Source organism: Struthio camelus, chromosome 10, assembly GCF_040807025.1.
Source record: "Struthio camelus isolate bStrCam1 chromosome 10, bStrCam1.hap1, whole genome shotgun sequence".
Classification (NCBI taxonomy): Eukaryota; Metazoa; Chordata; class Aves; order Struthioniformes; family Struthionidae; genus Struthio; species Struthio camelus.
In genome coordinates this window covers 11456150-11474370 of record NC_090951.1, presented here as the reverse complement: position 1 = coordinate 11474370, position 18221 = coordinate 11456150, and the positions used below count along the sequence as shown (strand labels likewise).

The following is an 18221-nucleotide window of genomic DNA, read 5'->3' as shown; positions in this document are numbered from 1 at the left end:
GCGCCGCTGCGGTTGCTGAGGGCGGGGCGCGCGGCCCGGCCCCGCCCCGCCGCTTCGCGCCCTTTGGCGCCGGGCGGGGGGCTCGGGCCGTTGGGCGCTGGCGGCCCTCAGTGCGCAGCTGCGCTTCGGGGTCGGTGAGAAGAGCGTTCCCCGCGCGTGCCGGGGCCGAGCGGGAGCCATGTTGGGAAATGGGGGACGGCGGCAGACAGGAGGAGGAGGGAGCGCAGGCAGCACGGTGACTGGAAACTGTCGGCAGAAAGGAGCACCACCTGCAGAAATTACAGGGCTTCAAATGAAGCTCGCTGGAGGCAGACTCAAAGCAGATATTCTGTTTATTAAAAAATAATAACTTCGCAGAACTTCTTGTCAGCACTTGTGTTATTTCTCGTGGGTGCTGCAGTAAGTGACCAGACAAAGTACTGGAAAGTAATGCACTGAGGACTATTACATGCATAGAAACCACATGCAGTTCAGGAATTCAGTTCCAGTGACGAGTTGAAGATCAAGAGAGTTGGGAGAAGAATCATATATGCTTTCCCCGTTCTCACTCTTCCCGAGGTATATACTCGTGGCCGCTCCCGGAGGTAGGACAGTGACCTGGATAGGTCTTTGGGCTGACCCAGTACCCCTGCTCTTATGTTCAGCCATGACGTGTGTCCTGTTGCATAAAATACACGTGAATTTTTGCACTATGATTCTGGTACTTGAGCTGCAACGGATAGTTTTTAATTCTTCTGTGTAATGTCGAGCCAGCCAATTCCTACACAAACCAAAAACGGCAGAGGCTTCTTCATAAATAGCACTATAGTCTAAACTGGTCAGTTCTCTTCAGGAGATTGTAACGGACGTGACTGAGCTCCCTGACGAAGAAGTTATTTACGTTACAGGAACAAATGAGAGCTGCTAGATCCCACCATGCTAAGAAGCACAGAAATAGTCTTTGTCCTGGAGAATGTAAAATTCCAGCAAAACAAAAAACATGAGAAAAGAGAAATACTCTCTCTCTGTTGTATAACGTTTTGTAACAGAGGTACCCAGAAAGGAAGTAACACGCCTAAAGTAAGCAGAAGCTTGTCAGAACCGTGAGCTGGAACAAGATCTTCTGATTCTCAGCCCAGGGTGTTAGCCACAAGACAAATGATCCTCTTGAAGGCCTCTGAGGAAAATACCGTCTGTGGATGCTTCACTCAGTGTAAGTAGTTAACTCGATGATCTGATACGTATATGAAATAGCATTGTGAGTGTGCAGACAGTCATTTGACTGCATAATCTTAACAGTTTTTCAAAGTTGAAGTTCATCTATGAATATACGTGAAAAGTTCTTGAGAAGGAAATGACTCCACTAAAGGGAAAAATGTTTAATATTCTTAAAATAAAATAATGTGAAGTTCATCTTATATTCCCACCAGACGTGCACTTTAATATAGGCTGTGTGTAGGAGATTAAAGGAGGAATATGTTGCATCGCAGTTTGATCTAAAAAGGGTGTCTCTGAGAGCCAAGGTTACAGTGAAGGCATCTTCCAGCTCTTTCGTTTAAAGAGAAATTGATGAGAATAATCAATAAGTAATCCCCTTTGACATAATTTCCAGTGATGTGATCTGATGGCGTTGTTTTAATTTCCACACTATCCAGCAGTAAATACAGAGTTCCTGCAGGCTCAATGATTTCAATGACTTGAGCTTAGACTGCTTAAAGGAGGATACACTGAGCAAAACTTCCCATGCCACAGTGACAGCTTGAACTGAATCTGTTGCTTTTTTGGAAGAGTGAAAAGCACTTACAGGTATCTGCAGTCTCAGGGCTTAAAGAGCTGAGCCATGAATCTGTATAAATAATTCAAGTATAAAGAAGATTGTTTTCTTCGTTCGTTTACTTTGCCTAGAAGAGTGTGAAGATACTAGTGTTTAAATTTATGCATTTTAAAAAGTATTCTGCTCAGGCAATTTCTGGTGTTATTTTTTATGGAAAGGAAATGGATTTTGGAGAGATCACTGTTCGGTACATAAGTACAATATATCATAGTTCAGCAAAAAATTTGTTTTGGTAAAATTTCAGTAGGATATTTACAGTGTATCTTGTCAGCTCTTACATAGATAAAAGTGAACTGGCTTGCAGGCTATGTGAATAACAGTATTTTAGGGATGGCAGAATGTGAAAAAAAAGCAATTTGGCTTTCACAGAGTTAATCGAGTATTAAGTAACTTGGATTAATAACACGAAAGATACAGCATTTTCTGCTACTGTCTCAGTCAGACTTGAGTGGCTAGTAACCGTTGCTCTTCCCTCTCCAAGAGTGCTTTTCCAAGTTTTTATTAGTTTTATGGCAACTAGGAATTGTCAAAATAGATCAGATAAAAACAGTCCCAACTGTCTACTCTAATCAAAGCTAAGCATTTCTAGAGGGTTGCTAATGTCCAGATAACTTTACTGTGCCCTCAATTTTTCCTTTCTGTGTTCTTCCCCGTTTTGGATTTTCTGACAGAAGAAAAATAGGAAATTTGGAGATGCTCTAGAAAAAAAATTATTCCAAAACCTGCTGAATGTACTTGGAATTTCAACAGGTCTAATCTCAAAAGCATTTTTAGCCAGATTGTCAGATTCAAGAGTACCTGGATGTTACGTGGTGGTTTTACAAATAGGCACATTTCTTGGTACTCCTCTAAACTTTATGTTTTGAGGTTTATGTAAATCAAACAAAATGTTTTGAGCCCAGACTTGTGAACTGACGAGTCCCATGTGGAGAAAAGACACCCACTGTTGGCTGTTCATTCAATCCCAGCTGTATGGGATTGTCCCAGGCAGGAAGACATATAAGGAGTTGAGGAATGAATAATGCTTTCAGTGTTTGGAAGTAGGCTGCATGGTGGATTCTGCTGAGGTGAGCGCTTTACGTCAAGAGGCCTGCTAAGAAGGTGGCTAGGGAGCGTGCATCTAGGGCACTCTGAAGCATGCAACAGTTCTGGGAAATCTGAACTCTGCCCTTCATCATTAACAACAGCCAGCAAAGGGACAATATCTGATAGGAAGGTCCCTCGGATAAAAGCATATCGTTTGTTGTCAGATAGATACCAAGTGCTAATGCAATGTAAAAAATCTTGGATAACAATCCCAATAATTCTGTGTTGAATATTTCTGCACGGTCTTGTACTAAGCAAAACCATTGCTCTTGTCAGTAGAGTGGGTAACCAATGCCTAAGCAGTTCGTGACTTTGTTAAGATCGAGCCTTGAGTATGACTTTTTTCATTAAGATTTCAATTTACAGTTATTATTCTTAAATTTTATGCGGGGACTCACAAATTAACTGAAGTACCTTGCTATGCCAACAGAACTTCTCACTTCTCTCTCCATTCAAGAAGTGTATTTATAGCCATAACATCGCTTTAGCTATAGAGACAAATTTCTGTGCAATTTTGCCTTTTTATTCTGATACATTATTTAATAGATCCTTTTAATGTTTGCTTTAGTCTCCCAAATCTATTATATTCATTAACATAGACAACTAAAGGGCTGTTGGCAGACCTTCTTGGCTGGATAGTCAGTGATCTAGCAGCAATGTTTCGTGAACTACTTAAGAAAACTAGGAGACAGTACAGGGCATCTTCAGGAGGCTTACTGGAGCTCTCCATAGCACTCTATAAATAACTACATCAGTTTTCATCTTCAATAGGCTTTTAACATAAATTGCATCATTTTGAGTTAGAAGAGTATCAATAGTCTGTTATAGTCTAAGCTATGTTTAATTCTCAGAATTAACAGACACCTGGTATCTGTAATCGTAGTATATTTCAGAGTGACAAAGAAGTGGAAGACGAAAAGGTATGGAGACTCCGTCTGTTCTAACCCTAGAAGTATGGAGCATGGTATAAGGACTGCTAGCCAAGGTGTATAATGTTTAATTTTATTTCCATGGGATTGAGATTTTTATTGAGAAGACTTCTTGTCTCACAGTTCATTGACTTCAATAGACATCAGTTTGGGCCGTGAGTTATAAACAGTAATTGTGAGAGGATCCTGGTGGCCTGGATTTATTTTGCAAAGATATTTGGGACCATTCTAGTGCCCGGCTACAAATATACTTCTCCATGGATTATGTGTTAAAACCAAGTCTCCATACTAAGAAAGACACATGTAGGGAGCTTTAAAGGTAGCCTGTAGAGTGTCTCTAACCTGGTTTCATAGCTCTTCCTTTCAGAGATAGCAATATTTGACAATAAAAGACACCAATTTTATTTGGAGCATGTGTACCTTTAGGGATAAATTAAAGTTATAGAAGAACGATGCTAGCTATGCGATTGTGCTATAAGAAGTCCTAGAGCAATGTTCTTCCTTCCTAAAACATTTTACCATGATTATTTATCCTATTGAATAAAGTGGAAGCTAGAACAAAAAAAAATACGAAACATGCTGATGTTCTTAACTTTGATGGGGGTGCCTTTAATTAAGAATATATACATATATATAAAATATACATATTATATATGATAAGCATGTATACATATATGTGCAACTTGTTTTCTTCTCTTAACCTTCAAAGATCTTCCTCCTGGGAGATACTGGCCTTCCCCTCATATTGGGTGGATTTACCACAAGGAAAGCTAGAGGAAACTTAAAAGTGTCCGGTTTTATTTAAAACCTTGGTGGTCTTTAACGGCTGCGCCACAGTTCCAGCCTGGTACAAACTTAAACAGAGCTCTTTGTTGCTCTTGAATGTGACATAATCCTTTCATCTGGCATGCTGAATGAAGTATGCACATGGCTTTTTTGCTACCCCTGCTGGGCTGCCTTGTTACACCTTCAGAGCAAACCACCCCCCAGTAAAAAAGCTTGGACTCTGTCATCCCCCCTAATGCCAATAAACAACAGATAACTATGGCATCTTTTGGCTTTAAAACGCTGCCCCTCATTAAACTTGTGTGTTGAGGAAGGAAACAGCTCCCCACATCATTGTTTCTTGCAGATACAGAGTACATTTTTTTGTTGTTTGCATGTTTGCTAATTTGAAGCTCTTTGAAGAATCCTACAGGGAGATCAAAGACAAAAGATTAGAACGTTTTTTAATAAAGTGAAGAAGGATCAGGTTAGATCAAAGGGACAAGCTGACAGGAAATAAGTAGGTGCCGTTGTTGGCTGACACTTGCATGCTGTAGGGTGATTTCTGTGTTAATGTGAGGTCAGAAGGAGGATTGCTTTACATCTTATTGTCTCCAGACTTTGCTGACTGGGTGTGTCTTTGTACTTTGCTTTAATCTCAAAAATTAAAACCCATAAAGTCACAGTTTGGCTCAGCCACAGGATTTTTCTAGTTATTTAGCTTTGGTTTTGAAATAAAAATAAAATTTGGAACACGTCAGCAGGGTATGGAGGTAATTAATTGGCCTGCAAGGGGATTCAACCAGAGGAATATTCATTATCAGAAGTACTGGACCTCAGTGATTCACAGTGTCATTTCACTGACTTTAAGGGAGTTAAACTGAGCCTAGTGTCTTATGAGGAAATGTGTTTTCTTTATATATACTGAAGCCTTCTGCGATCATAAGTTGTATCATTCTAATTAAGCCAGTACAATGAAACTGATGTGTACCCTTTGGTTTGGATGCAGTTTTACTGGTAGAGACCTGCTAACTGGATCGAGTTTGTTTCCCTGTGAGATTAGAGGTGACACCACTAGCTGGAACAGGCACTCTATTCTGCGGCTTACTGCCTCCTTATGATCTTTAGCATGTAGGTTGTTGTGGGTGCATAGGGATCTTTGGTATATTGGCACCTGTATATCAAAAGTAAGGTGCTTTACAAATTATCCTTCTAATAAGAAATCACCCTTGTGTGTGATGTAGCTAGAAGCTAATTTGAGTGCTCGTTCTTTAGGGGCAGTCATGGGAAAATACGCTAATTTTTTGCTATATGATAGGGGGTTTTATAGTTGCACAGGGCTTGATTTCCCGTGTATCTTCACAGGTGAGGAAAGCAAACAAATGCTTAAGAGGTCTGTGTGACTTTGTCTCCATTAGCAAGAAACCTGAAAACATCCTTTCAGGCAAAGATGAAGGATTGGGCCAAGACCAATAACACTTCTTTTGCTCCACAAACAAAATGGCTAATAGCATTAGCTTTCTGCTCTACACAAGTATATACACAGTTCCTCCTTCTGCATTCAGGGTTTCTGCTGCCCTAATGCACCATGGCACTCCAGTGGTTAGATACGTTATCAGACATGGGGCAAGCAGTAATTGTCTTTTTTATCCAGGCATGTTAAAAGAAAATAGTAATTTCTGGCATAGTGAGAGCCCTGCTTGTTACTACAATACAGATAATAATCATATTTCATTGAAATATTTGGAGAAATGTATTTTAATGGTATTTTATTATTTTTGACTTGCAGTAGTTTATATAAAAGAGCAGTCACTCTACAGAACCAAAGGAAAGTACTCAGTAAAATAAAGGAACCCAAACTTAATGAGGGAAAGAAAAACAGGAGGGAAGAGAAGGCTAGTTTGCCTTTGGAAAAGTGAAGACAGTTTGTGAGCCTCAAAGGGATGTTAGAAACAGCACCAAGTTTGACTAATGTGCACAAGTGGGAAAAAGTGTTTCTTTTCACTGCCTGTGCAGTCACTGAACAGAGCTTCTCTCTCTTGGTGCCTGTGGCTGTAAGCCAAAACTTCTCATATTGTACCATCCCTGCTTGTACGCATGCCTTATCTAGGGTTCCTGATTAAAGCTGCATGGCAAATTGTATGAAGGGCTGCTATTCTGGAGCTGACTAGCTGACTTCATGATACAGTCAGGATACTTTCAGGAGACATGACCCTGGGAGTGCCGTGCTATGAAGCCGACAGCTGAGAATGGCACATGGAAAGAAGATAACCTGATTTGATTTGGAACATAGAGTTTCATTTTCCTGTATATGATCGCATTCCATGGAGCCTTCTGGGCTGCCAGTCTGCTATTTCTCATGCTCAGTGGGCTCCAGTTAAAATTATTTCTAAGTCAGAAACGTGCAGCATTCAGAAGGAGAAAAGACTGAAAGCTCCTCAGACGCTCAGAGTGCTTCTGTGTGGTCGTTGTGACAGCACATCTCCTAGAGAGGTCTACCTCTGTAACCGCTTAATCCTTGTCGACTCTTGTGCTAGAGTTGGCTTCAAATGTGAAATATGCCCTGACAAGCTTCTATAACTTTTCAGATTTAGAAATGGCAGATCTTTCTTTCTGGGATTGATCTGCCCAGTCAAAGCGCTAAATTTGTGCTTAAATTTCAGATGTTTCATGGAGCTGTCCCTTTACAATAAAATACAGTCAGTGGAAAAAGGCAAGAGCTAATTGGAGAAATTAGTGTTGACTGAGCAGAAGACAAATAGGGAGTCTGAGGATCTCAGTATTGGACAGAAATGTCTAAATCCCACTTAAGTCATGAGAACACTAATGAGTCCAGCTGGACAGAGGTTCCTCATTCACAGAAGTGCAGGAAAAAATAGGCTGTGTCCAAAATAGGAAACTCTGGGGTCGTCCATTGATTTAGTTAAATTTGTGTAATATATACAAGACCATAAACCTACAGGCATTGCAAGAGCCTGATAGGGCTGGAATGCAACAGAAATTCAAGGTACTCAAAATGATCAAACAGTATGAAAGGAAATGGAGGGAAAGACCTTTAATGGACTTTGCAGAATGCAGATTAAGCATTCAGGGAGAGGTACAAGGAGGGGGGATGAGAACGTTGACAAAGTGTTAACAGTAACAGAAAATTCAGTGATGAAGCACAGCATTCCCTGAGGGAATCATAAATCAGCTTTAGTCTGCAAGGTATACTGGTTCCTAAATCAGCAGGAATACCTAAATAGCTTTGCAGTCTGGTCCCGAATGCTTTACTTTGGACTGTTAGCTTCTCTTTAGGTTTCATGGGGTTTTAAATTTAACAGGGCACTCATTTCCTCTTGAACCAAAGCATGTTAATAGTGTCCTTAATGTATTTATAAAACAAAGAGTCTTGAAGGATAGCTTGGGATTTTGTAGAGCTCTGAAATGCTAAGTATTTTAATATAAAGTAGAAAGCATTAAGAGAGGATTGAAAAATTACAGGGAGCATCAAGCAGAGACTGAATAATTTGGGGAGGTTTGACTTATCCAAAGCAGTGCTTGAAACTGTAATGTGTGTGTTTTCATGCTTTGCTGGATTTGGGGCTTCAGTGACAGAGTACTAAGAACAAATAATTATAATACAAGCACAGATACAACAATTTACTAATTGATTAATATATCAGCAAAGAGAAATGTTAGATATGGATGGAGATTAGAGGACTAGAGTGTAAAATGAAAGAGGAGCAGTCTCTGTCCACTAGGTGGTAATGCTGATTGTTAAATCCTCTTCCACCAGTGTGGGCGCTCCTTTCCTGCTGTCCCATGCCTTCCTCATTCCGTTCTGCTGACGTGAAAAACAAAGTAGTAGTAAATTATGTAAGTTTTGAACACTAACCAGATCTGAGAATCTAGGTTTTTGAAGTAAAGCAAGACTTAGTAAAGCTTAAGGTTTAACATGTGGTTTGTAGCAGTGCCTTAAAGCCTTGCAGAGAAGTGTCTCATCCAGTGGTACGCATGTCTATAACGTTTGGTAGGTAAGTTTTGGGGTGGCTTCTGCAATTGTTGCGCATTCACTCTATAATAACCAAATAAGCCACACACCCAATGTCTGTAATTGTTTTTAAAAATCTTGGTCATAGTAAATGATAAGTTATACCTTAAATGACTTGCAAAACCCAAGGAATGACTGCATAATATAGTGCTGTTGATCAGCTTCAATTTGAAGGTGAATTTGTCACTGACGGCACTTTGTGAAATGAATCTGAGAGGTGTTTAATATTAACTGAAGTGCAGCAACTTTTATGATGCGGCGTTTGTTTAATGGTGTGCCACAGTGTCTAGGGCTGAAACAGTGTTGGGCTGGAAACTGGCTGAAACTGAGAAAGGTTTTTAAGAAGAAAGAATGTGATTATTTTAGCTGGAATTTGGGGAAAGTGGTCTAAGAAAAATTCCATTGAATCTTTCCAGACATTATAAATCAGCTACAGTTCTGCATCTTTTCAAGAAGACAGTGTTTCCAAAAGCAGAATGTTTCCTAGCATCAAGCTCAAACTTTGGGTTGAGGTAAAACATCAACATTCTGGAATTTTTGTTTTCTACAGACTTTCAAAAAATTCTGAAAAATATGTTTGGGAATGTCAACCTAAAAAGTAATTCTAATGCTAAAATTGGGTCTAATTATTTAAAAATGCAAAAAAACTGAGTTTCAACTCACAAGTATTAAATGTCACGGTTGTATTCTGGGTCATCTGGTCCATCTTTTGCTCAAAAAGTTCAGGATATACTCTTATGTTAATCTTTCAGCAATTTAGTTGTCAGTATCCATTTGAGGTGGACAGAGGATGAGAAAGAAGAAACAGAGTATTTTATTTCTAAATGTTAGCAACTGTTAGTGGAGTAGCAGGGAGGCAATTTTTTTTTTCTTTTAATATAAAGAGAGCCTAGGATGGGAACGGTAGGCACCAGACAGCTCCGCTTTGCAGGATGAGCCTTGCTGTTTATTTGAGCTTCACTGGTGTGCAGCATTGCTGGAGACGTAAGTGAGCGCAGCCGTGCCCGAATCTGTCTGCAGGTGTCCTGCACAGCCATGGAAAGGCTTTGGAGGGAGGCAGCTGGGAAGCTGCGCTCCAGTGTTTCAGCCACACTGATAGTTCAGCCATAAAGTGGCCAAATAGCTTTATTGCATCATATGAAAATTAAGGTTATGATAAGCACGTAGAGGCAGACAGAATTCCAGCTAATGAGGAAAATTGCAAGGAATAGGTAGGGGGAGACCCACTATGTGTACATTTTTCAGGGGGATTGGCTGTATTTTTTTTTCCCTCACGGTTTGAACTAAGTCTGGAAGCATGCTGTGTGATTGCTGCTTTCATCATCTTGTCTTTTCTCTCTTTCTCAACTAGGTGTTTATCTCCCTTCAAGTGTCAATGTAGTTCATAGTACAATGACTCAAAACAGTATAGTAATGTCACTGGTATAAGTGATAGCTTTCCAAGGACAATAGATATTACTGTTTTAATGTTGTCTGTGGAGGTAACTCATATTCCTTGATTCTAAGAAGAGTTTTTATTTCTAAACAGCCAAACTATTAAATGTATGCAATTTCTCTCCTTCACAATTAGATTTCCTGTCAAGCCAGGCCATGTAATTTATTGTAATTTTACCAAGGCTGTCACTGCAGCAAGAACACCAACATTAATAACATTAAAACTTGGCTTTCATGTTCTTATTCCTGCCATCTCACCCATAAATATCAGTCTTTGGATTGGTGTGGAGCCACTGGTTTAAATGCATTTCATTGTGGGTCTAATGGTTTGATTGGGCAAATCAGTTGGGGCTTATACTTGTTAGGAGGATTCTCTTGGAGTAAGAAATTTGTCTGTCGGGATTTGTCTGATCTGCATGATACTTGGCCTTGCCCACTAGTCAGTTGACTGCATTTTAACTCTAAGAGAAATACAGTTCATCTCTCCATTGGAGATCTGTTTTCTTCTTTTTCTGTTTTAGTTATATTTAATGTGGTTGTCATCTGCTAATTTAAACTGATATGATACCTTATACTTGTGTGAGACTGAAAAAACCCAAATCTGTAAGCAAATTGGTTATGTATTTTGGCATTCTTACATCTTCTTCAGAAGTGAAATGAGGCACTTCATCTAATAAGTTAATTATGGAGAGAGATAATCACTAACTTTATTAAAGCTTTTGAGAATGATTCAGGATTATAGAATTATATCTTACTCTTTGACATATATTTCTGTATTTCAAAAATTACTGCTTTATGTAAGGGGTTGGAAATTTTGATGCAACAGTCTCAATTATGTAAAGATTTATACAGCTCTGAGAAAATACAGGATTCCATTCTCTAGGGTAAGTTTGTTGAAATATTTGAACAGTTTTCTCCAGAGAAGACTTAATAAAACCTTACTATTTTCCAAATGGAAAAATGGAAAAAAATTCATTGGCTATTTTATAGTTAAAAAAGTAACACTGGGACTATTGTTACCTATATATTTTTTAAAGACTTTGGATTTATTATCTGTCATTTGTATCAGAAAAGTCATAGAATAGAAGAATATCCTAAACACAGTAAAAAACAAAGTTAAAGTAGAGAGTTCTTGCTCAGTGGGATTAAAAATACTGGAGTAAATAATGCATATCCTACAAACAATTAGGACATTTTTCCTTCATTCTATATTATTGCACCTGGTATTAGCATTAAATTAATCCTGATAGAAAAGACTACCACAAACCCCTCTGCTCTGGTTAAGTCCCCAGTAGGAGATGCAAGGGGAGACCAAAGTTGAGCAGCTCTGAAGCTCTTCTCTGCCCTTTTGAAAAGCCCTGCGTACCCTGACCCATGTTAGCTCTTGGGGAATGCCGTTTGGGAGAGCTGAGGGGGCAGGACACCATCAGTGTCGACAAGATCCTGCTGAGTTGGTGCCTCACAACCACTATCCCAGGCTGGCAGTGCTCCTGCATTGGAAAAAAGGTAATTTTCTGTGGGCTGATGAGAATGGAGAAACGCGTGTTTGGAGAAAGGTTTGCTTTTCAGCAAGTCTTTCTTCAACACACCCTTTATTCTGCTTTTCCTATGTTTTGATTCTCACCGATTAGAGAGGCGTTAGCCTGAAGAGAAGCAGGAACTTGTTACCAGGCCTAAGGTTGAGGAAAGGCAGTAATTCCAAAGGACTGTGTTTTAACTAGCAGTTGCTTACAAGCTCCACTTCATTTGTTTTGGGGACGAGAAGGAACTTGTTTACAGCCTAGCTAGAGGCTTAACTTTATCTTCCTTTAGCTAATGGAGAACTTGCAATATGCTCTGTTTAGAGCTTTCTCTTTACTTTGCATTGAAGGAAGGGAAGCAATTTGGGGAATGCACCAGAGGGTTTTGGGTCAAAAAAATCAAACGAGGTAATACAAGCCCAAAGCTCTCCAACTTCTGCCAGCACATAGATACTTGTGCACCTTTGTCCACACCCAATTATTTCAGAGGAAATCAGCTTTTTGAAGGAATAGCTGCAAATCTTCTCAGGCTTGACCAGTGTCTTACAGGGAAGATGCGTTCCTCTGATGTTGTGCTTTTCCTTTCTGTTTTACTTTCAGGAATTAAGGCATATGTGTTGAAAACATGATAGTCTATTTAAGGAGCACTTAGCAAAGTCAGATCAAGACTTTCAAAACTGGAAACCCTACGTTAGACTCCCAAATCCATGTTTAGACTACTACTTAAGTGGGCTGGTCTTCAAGAGTATGGAGATAGATAGCTTTGGCTTCAGTGGTGGCTGCTGAATGCAAAACACTGCAAGAAGTCAGGCTTCTTTCAGAAAATGAGGGCTCTTGTTTCAGACAGTCTTGACGGAATGATCGCAGTGACCTTTGTGTATGGACTTAAAGAAGAAGCAAACTTTTCTTTAAATCAGAATGGGAAAATATTGAAACAGTAATGATATATCAATGTAAGCTAGAAAATAATACTTTAAAGTGAAGCCTAAGCTGGATCTCTGATTTCTAGGGGAAAACTTGTACTTCAGGATGGAGGGTCCTGTATCTGTTTTTGGTCTGTTTTGAAAGGATAAAATAATACCAACATAATTTACAAGGAAAGGTATAGCTGTCCCCGTGCATACTATGGAACAAAAGATTCACTGCTTTTCTTTTCCTAATAAGTGGATAGATAAATCACATATATTCTCTTGTGCCCTATATTTCCTGTCTTTTTGGAAAACATTGCTTATAACGTGGTCTCAGGTAACTCTTAGATTTCTTTATGTTTAGTGTGCAGAAAGGCAGATGAGAGAAGAGAAAGTTGACCATGAAACACTGAATATTTTAGAAATTACTCTGTAGAGCTGCATTACTATAAAAGGAGAGATTATCTTGACATGTGTTTGTTTAATTTAAAAAAGTAGTAGATGTTTCTTAAAAAGCAATGTGCATATGATGTTGAATTGGAAATGGATTAAAGCAAACATAGGCTTTCTTCTTTGACAAGCTTACAGTCTCATTAGGGTAAATTATCCAATATTGAGCTCTGTGCCTCCATGGTTAGATGGTTATTGGGCTCCAACTTAATTAGTTTAAATCTGAGGTGGGTATCTCCGCACAACACTAGAGAGTACAACAAACTTGTACTTCGTTATTTCTGTGCTGCTGTGGAGACGTAGTCTAAAGTCTTCATTTGAAATCCATTAAAGTCAAAGAAGCTCTTTCTGTTGGTTGAATGAGCCTTGCATCAGGCTGAAAACACATCAAGAGTACAGTACCGAAAATAGAGAGACCCCAGCTATGTGGTCCGGGCCCTGGAATGTCTTTTGGCATACACTGCCGCGAGGAGGGGGCCAGGAATGCAGACATGGGTGGCATGGGGGAAAGCATACTGAGGGGGTAAAGAAAGCAAGTGAAGGAAGCTTGTGTATAAGAGGAAAAGCACAGCAAGGAGAGAGAGAGAAATCAGAGCGCAGATGAAGGACGATTTCTGAGGAGTTTTGAAGGTAATGCGAGAGACTTGGATTTTTTTGTAGAAGAATGCAGAGGGCTAGTTTGGCATAGCTGAAGTAGCACCCGGTGGAAAAGCACTCAGAGGCAGCGTTTCTGAAACGTAGTAAGCAGGTGAGTGAAGGCAGAACTGTCAATGTGCACTAAATAGCATTATAGAGAACAGTCAAGGGGAGTAAAAAGCTTGATTGGGGAGCAGACAGAGCAACCAATCTGGTGGTGAATATAAAAGTCTTCTCTTCTCCACTGCATGAAATGATTTGCTGCAAACGATGTGCTCTGTAAAGAAATCCAACCTGACAGGAATGGGGGAGCAGCAGGTGAGCCCTAGGGGGTTTGGAACAGGCAGTTGTTCTTCAGACTGGTGGAGGCATGAACATGCTAAGGGGTGATACACTTCCAAAAAAAAAATCTGAAAAAGCATAGCAAGCATATTTTAGGGCAGGATGGAATGTTTGCTCAATTAACTAGTCAAAACAGGATTTCTTTGTGTTTCTCACAGTGCTGCAAAGGGAACTCTTTTTATGAGAATCAGATTCTTAGCCTATATCTTCATTATCCAACATACACCATCTGCAGGAGCTTTACTAGAATTAGCTGATCCCACACTCTCAATTGTGAAGTAACATAGCTCTATTTTATTCTGACCTAACAGGGTGAGGAAACCTAAGACAGAAATTAGGCAGCTTACCCAAGACCTCTAGAAGACTTGCTATCACAGTGAACATGGAATCACCTTTTCATCAAGGCTTGCTTACTGCCACCATGTCATAGTTACGTCTGGAAAGTCCAGCAAGGTCTTCAGAACACCCACTCCACATGCTTCTGCAAACCACAGTTTGCAAAACACACTCTGTAACAAACTTGAAACTATTAATCTTATGTAGAAGATTGAAAGCCGCAAGCTGCCATGTCCCACTGAAAGATCTGGAGAGACTAGGAGCTTCATCATCCTCTTAGATCCTTGCATTAACATGGAACTTGTTAAGTGACATTCCCAGATTACTTGGATAGCAAACTATGCACTGCAGTACACAAGAAGGAAAAACAATAAATTGTCATGTTCCTTAACAATTTGATCTGGATAAAAAGCTTTTCTTGATCTTGCCTAACCCTGTGCACCAGAGAGATTTAATATCATAAAGCAGGAATACTCTGGCTGTGCCTAATCTTTGCTGTTTCAGGGAAAAGGCATCAATTTCACCTTCTCTATCACTAGTCTTAAGAAGCCAAGTTATGCATCAAAGGGAAAATATATACCTTTTCGTAGTCTCTTTTGGCAACAGGAATACAGCACAACTATGGAGCAACAAGCACAGCCAGCAGATAGTCACTGAATCTCCTTGAGATTAAAACAGCACAGTCAAATCAGACATGAACAAATTAAATGGACCAGCCTCCATCAGCGTCTCACTCTGTGTCATATATAGAAGCCTTGATATGATCTCATGACTCTTCTCTGAATCTTTCCCACTTTTTGATTTCATTCTTTAATTAGGGATATCAGAACCTAGTATTTTTTCAGGGTTTACACCACTAGAATATGCAGGAGGGATGCATCATTTCTGCTTTTACTCAGCATTCCCATTAAGAAACCTACGGATTGCATAAGTCTTTTTGGCCGTAGTGTTTCAAGTGGAGCTCAGGTTGATTACTGTTTCCCCACAGACTGCCCCATCACAGAGGTATGGCCTAAATCCTTCAGGCCTAGATATATAATCTTATGTCTGAGTACTCTGCAATGCATATAGCCCAGTTCACCAAGCAACTGGTGTGTCTCAGTGCCCCGCTCTCGTTACTTACCTTACTTATTTACCTTTTTCAAACAGCGGAGTCATCTGCAGATTTAGTATCCAAAGAGTTTATATTTTCTTCCAGGTGTCAAGAACCAACCCTGTGTGACCCCATTAAAAATATATTCAATTAATGATGCATCTCCATTAGTAATTGTGTTTGTGGACCTTTCAGTGAAGTGGCTAGAAGGACTGAAGCCCAGCTAGGGTAGCAGTAGTACAGTTGCTGTTGCTGCTGCAGCTGAACAGTTGCTGAAAGTCAGTCCTATCTGATTCTTGCCCCTGTAAAGAGCTTCCTGCTTGTTACTAGCTACATTATCAACTATGTTGTTTTGTGCAGTAAAGGCTTAAGCTCTGTCCCCCATACAAACTGTTGATTGAGAATCAAGAACTAGTCTCTGTAAATTCCATCCATCTCTGTGGCCTTTCAAATGCGATAGGGCCAAGAAAACCAGTCTAGCATAAGTAATGTGCCTGCCTTGGCCTAGTAAGATGCAATCACTTCTACTGGAAGATTGGGATAGCTCTAATCAGCTGTTTCACTGCTGATTCCAGAGCACTGATAATGGACCATTGTGTTTCTTTGGCTCAGGGTCTTTAACGGATGGGCCAAGTATTTCTCCCCAGCCAGGTCACTCATCCAGTCTTTTCTATGTATAATTAGCATGTCGCTGAGAACATGAATGTTCTGAATCCCCAGGGAAGAACAGAGGACTGGTGAATACAGAGGGAGGGAGGGAGCAAGCAAGCAAGCAATACTGTGCTGTGCATCTACTCAGTAATATAGCCTTTAACACACAACAGACCTTAATAGAATAGATACCAGTTTCCTCCAGAGAGGCCCATGCCACATAATGCAGTTCCAGACAGCATAGCTGGGGGGAGTTAGTTGTGGACTCTTCACTGGCTTGCTATAGGAAAAAACAGCTCCTATGTTGGGATCAGAGTCAAGGCCAGGAAGTCCTAGAGACCCCAGTGTTTAGGGGACTATCGTGTGACCAGACTTGATTACTGCTCTGCTGCAGACTTTCAGTGCAACCCGGGATAAGTCATTTAGTCCCTTTACGCCTCATTTTACCTTTGTGTTTCTGTATGTTATAGGGTTGACAGTAAACAGAAGAAAGGATGAGATGCTGCAATACCACTGTAATGAGGTCAGTGTCTAAGAATGGACGTACTCCCTTCTTTCTTTTCCATCTCAAAAAGTCTGTACTGTCCAGAATTGAAGTTTTGGCCTCATTCCTCCTGTAGTACAAAGAACAGGATACCCAGGAGACAGGAGACTGACCTAGAGTGGATGCTGAGACTTACAGCCGACAGGTTATTCTTACATACTCATTATAGTGCTCAGGTGTGAGGCCTGTAACCATTTATATTATATGGTTATATTTTATGTATGTATTTTATATATAATATATTAAGATGTTCTAGGACAGCTCTAAAACAACTTAAGCTACTGCAAGCAAAAGACTGGGCAATATTCTAGGTTGTTATTGATGCCAGGTGAAGCTGTGAGGCTGAGTGGGGGGCTGCAGACTGACAAGGTGATAGTACTGTTGCTGTAGTGACTGCACATTAGTAAAGAAACAAAACATTTTTGGTGTCACTTTTGTCTGCAAAAAGCCCAGACAGTACCGCATAGTTTGATGACTGGCCTGGGATGGGCAGAAACCCCTGCCTGTCTTGTTTTTAGTTCTTTTTATGTCAGCGATGTGGCTTGTGACTTTATACTAGAAAACATGGGTGCTTTTGCCAATAGCAAGGGAACAAAATGTAAGGCATCTGATGATGGAGCTTTAGGCAAACCTGCTGTTTCATTGACGCACAGTGTTGAAGAAAGGTTGAATACAATAGGATTCTTCTAACATAACTCTGCAGAGATAAGGGTTTAGAAAGGAAAATGGCAAAGGAAGTGAGAGCTCAACTGGAAGAACACAGATAAGGCGCACTCTTCTCTTTCGTCTTTGTTTCCTTTCCTTGCCTTCCTGCAAATGAATCTATGACCGTTCAGTAGCAAGATGTTCCTGGAATTACACCTCCTGCTTTTTGGATAGGCTGGCTGGCTCTCAGTAGACACTTCAGGCTGTGAAAGGTCGCGAAATCGAGATAGAGGTGTGCCAACATGCTTAGCATCATGAAGTCTCTTAAGACCACCTTACCATGACTTATGAGCAGGTGAGAAAGAAACTGTTGCTGTTTGGTGAAGTAAGGAAAAAACTACTTTAGATGGTAAGAGCTACTAAGACCAAAAAAAAAAAAAATCCCCCCCAAAATTTGAGGCCTTAACTCTTCCTGTGGCTGCTCATTTGCTTTGGCTCTGGAATGACTCCATGGTTAAGGTAACAGGATGCTTACTGCACCGGTTAAGAGCGCGACTACACAAGCAGCTATGTGACTAGAGTTCACCAGTGGTGGTCTGAGGTAGGAGAATGGGAACAAGCAGACTGGGATGGCAGAGAGGAATAGTTGAAACTGGATTTGCCTCTAGCAAAATAGCAACATGCAACTGTGTCTCCGAAACAAACTAGAGGAGCTACAACAGACATATAGGTAAGCCTGTGTTAACCCCATGCTTTGTACTAAACCAAAGCTGATTGTTCAAGGAATGAATGTAGCGAATCAGAGGTGGTGGCAGCTTTCAAGAAGGAGGATGATATCAAAGAGCCTGGAGCAGGCTAGAGGGCTGGTGTTTTCTTTCCCTAGTACAGCAGCAACCAAAAAGGACCTGTGTCTACAGTCAGATTTGAGTCCTTGAAGAAGGCACCTAGGGAATGGTGATGAGAGGAGTCAGCCTACAGGCGCTTTGTGAATTCCATTTATTTCCGGTTAAACTCCCTGTCCTTGTATCCTTATGAC

At 40.4% G+C, this 18221-nt stretch overlaps 1 long non-coding RNA gene across 1 annotated transcript in view; it reads left to right on the top strand.

The window, feature by feature from the left end:
- Positions 1 to 124: 124 nt before the first annotated feature.
- Positions 125 to 18221, top strand: part of LOC138068450 (uncharacterized) — a 63725-nt gene continuing 45628 nt past the window's right edge. Inside the window, exon 1 of the long non-coding RNA XR_011143265.1 lies at positions 125 to 1192. This is a non-coding gene — a long non-coding RNA (uncharacterized lncRNA). The remainder of the gene's footprint in view (positions 1193 to 18221) is intronic.